General features: G+C 45.4%; 1 long non-coding RNA gene across 1 annotated transcript; it reads right to left on the bottom strand.

The window, feature by feature from the left end:
- Positions 1-1,434: 1,434 nt before the first annotated feature.
- Positions 1,435-3,495, bottom strand: LOC135810862 (uncharacterized). The gene is made up of 3 exons (XR_010552429.1): positions 3,361-3,495; positions 3,122-3,162; positions 1,435-2,090 (listed from the first exon to the last, which is right to left on the bottom strand). It is a non-coding gene; the product is annotated as an uncharacterized LOC135810862 (long non-coding RNA).

The raw sequence follows: 3,495 nt of genomic DNA, 5'->3' as shown, positions 1-3,495 counted from the left end.
AAACTGAGTGGACTCCTGGACTCTGTATAGTGGATTTTGGACCAATGGACTCTATATAGGGTGCTGGACATCATATAGTGCATGGACTCTATACTGAGTCCTACATATAGAATTTAGCTGGTTTGAAAGGGAAACAACTAAATAGTGCACTCGTGTCAGATTTGGAAAGAATGGCAGAATGTTTTTTGCAAATATTAACAATTTTGAGTGCAATGTTTCATGCAAAGATTGGTTGTCAGCAGACATAACAGCATAATATTTCTCGTCAGCTAGTTGACGAAAACCTTCTGCTAGATAGTCGTCTCTTTTTAAAACAACAGTGCCAAGATTCTTATCTGCATTGCAAATAATGATATCTGTTCTGTGTTTAAGACAGTTGTATGCTGAAAACTCACTTGGTGTCAAATTATGAGAACGTTTGCTTGTAATTTTTGCAGCAGCAACACTGGAGGTAAGCCTATTACTGAAATCAAGAAGCGAATATTCGACATCTGGTAGAGCAGTGGGTGGTACTTTCTCTGAAGGAAGGTGGAATTTGCGGATGAACGAGCTATTGGACACTGGAGGTCCCATTCTAGCAAATAAGTCATTCCATCTAGCTCTACGTGTTAGTGAGTTTATATCATTCAATAGTGAAACAGAAGAGGGAAGGTATGCACTAGGTCGAAAACTAGAACCATAGCCTAGAATTTGTTTTTCAATTTGAGTGAAGGTACAACGAGAAAAGTTATGAAAACCAGAGTTAAGAACATAAGTAGAATGGGTACTTAATTTTAAGTTCCAAACAAATCTTAGTCTCAAGTCTCTTAATTATCATAGGGTAACACCACCACTACTATAGTGCAGTACATTGCACATTTGTATCAGTGGCAGTGCATTGCTAGTACACGTACAATTATCGACGACCATGGCCTATGGTCTGGACCAACGTCCCCATCTGCATCCACAGCTAGGAACCTCGTGCTACTGGTGCGTTCGGGTCCCGTCATTCGCGACTCAGGAGGATCTGTTCGCATTTGGGGGGAAAATGCTCCAGTTCTAATTTCTTACTTTTACGACGGGGCAGCACCAGTAAAGGTTTTTCAGAACCGCTCACAGAGCGGTTTTTATATGGATAATTTCAGTTCTTTTTCCGTTCCCTCCCCACCCCTACCCCGAAGGTAAACATGATGAGCACGCGCGCGATGTACTGTATGTAGCCATGAGACTGCAATAACACACTGATACATACCGGCCCTCCCCACCTCGCTACCCCGCTCACAGATACACAAACACGCGGGTGCACACGGCACACGCATGTGGCCACGCACACATACGCACATGCACACGACACAAACAGGAAATTCTTCATGTATAATGCCATGCAAAGCAGTGGCCACCGTACTTCAGGAAGTCAGTTGTAAAACAAAATAATTCAACTACAGTCAACTTCGCTAATAACGACTGCAGATATAACGACAATTCGCGAATAACGACAGAATTTCCATGCCCAGAGCAAAGTCCCATCCAACTGTAATGCAATCATATAATGGGACTTCGGGTATAACGACACTTCGCGAATAAGGACACTTTTATGATGCCCCGCCGAGTGTCATACGCGAAGTAGACTGTACAATGTGTAGACAAGCTGACGGCCAAAGCACAACATAGCAAACATGACATTTGCTCAAGGATTGCAGTTTGCAGACCACGCCATGGAAGCAGCGAATACAGAATGTAATATCACACAAAGTGACAAGCAAGGAAGTGGCCACCATACTCCAGAAACTTGCAGAAAGTCACATATCCAACAGATAGAGAAGTGAACAGCAATCTGGTACAGCCCACACAAGACAAAGCTGACCTGATACTCGTCCCAGGATCGTAAGCGGCAGATCCTTTTCAATGCATAACAATGCAGGTGTACGTTACACGCATGGACAAAATCTGACCGTGTCGCCAGCACACAATGGCATCACAAGTATACCCCACAACTTACACACATGCACAGTAGAAGCACAATGAAAGCAATGGAAAAGTACGATGTGGTTGCTGAAGCATCTTCACACTTCAAATTCAGACTTCAATGTGGTCGTCACAGGATGATATACCTGCAAGATACAAGTGATGCAGAAAGAAAGCAGAAGGTCGTGAGGTAGGCTATGAGACATCACAAACGGGTCACCTACATGTATGTTCAGGGCTTGTGCACTCACACGTAGAATTATCATATTCGAGCATTTCCCAAACTGAGAAGTGCAATGAAATCCACTTGCATGCAGAGGAGCAATTTTACAGTGTGATGCGTAATTTGACACGATCTGCGATGCTGCGTGCGATGCAAACTCGCGCAAAATATCATTCACGGAATGACTGCAAGAGGTCAGTGATGCAACAGCGCCCTGCTGACATGTGTCTCAAAGCTCAATAAGAATGCGTTTGTCACCATGGCACTCGCATAGCCGGTACAACTGGTACAAATGTGCAAGCAATTCATGAATCTTTCGTCTCGCCTCCTCAGATAACCACTGCAAGGCTGCGACAACAACCTTCGGCCTGACAAGGTGCTTCCAGAAAAATCTTCGCACTGGTTGGTACACAGTTCACTATGATGTTTGTATTGTCAGCACACAAGTCATGCATGAGACGCGGGTTGCCGTCAATTGGCAATGGAAGGTGGAGTATTTTGTTCTTGGCACCTCACTCGCTTTGAATGCGGTCGACTGCCATGCTTTGTGTCTAGCTTGTAACATGTCTGGAAGGGTTCCACTTTTTGAATGAGTAATTTTTCGAATGAGTTTAGTCGCGACAAGCACTGGGGTACAGGGTGAAGGTGCAAGTCATTGAGAACGCAAGATGGCGGCATGCTGTCTTTCCTCACGTACAGTTTGCAAACCCTGCAAATGAACATGGCGTCTGTAGCGTGCGACTGTATACCATTAACTATTGGCAAGATATACACATACACACCTTAAACGTAACGAACTACAAGAATAGAGTGAGTACAATGCGCTGTCGACCTGATAACGTGTTGGAAGATATACAGGTATACCGTCCCATCTAGCCGTACCCTTCATCATTCCTCATTCACCATCGCGCGATACCATGGCACACACTGGCAACATATCAAGGGATGCCTTACCGTCGCCTAGAGGGGACGTCTTCGCAGCAATGTTTTTCGTCCTGCGCATACAGTCCGCCGACGCGACAGAGTTTACGGGCCCGTTCCAGTTGCAGAAGACATTCGATTCATCGGGCCAGTCCAGCAACAGGGCCGTGGGCACACAGGGGCAGAGGAAATACATTGTGAGGGGAAAAGAAATATGCAGTGGCAAGTGCCATGAATGTCAAGTTCTCATTTCTAATTGAGCTATTACTTACAGTCCTGCCATTGCTCGCTCGTCCTGATTCCTCCTCGTTCGTCTGCGTCCACTTCTGCCGTTCTCCTCCCCGTCACGGCGTCAGGTCAGTGCATTCTCATTAATTTCTCAATGGCACTTTTCGGGACGGGGGGTA

This window comes from Sycon ciliatum, chromosome 2 (genome assembly GCF_964019385.1).
Source record: "Sycon ciliatum chromosome 2, ocSycCili1.1, whole genome shotgun sequence".
Lineage (NCBI taxonomy): Eukaryota > Metazoa > Porifera > Calcarea > Leucosolenida > Sycettidae > Sycon > Sycon ciliatum.
The sequence above is the reverse complement of the archived record's forward strand: the minus strand, read 5'-3'. Positions and strand labels throughout refer to the sequence as shown.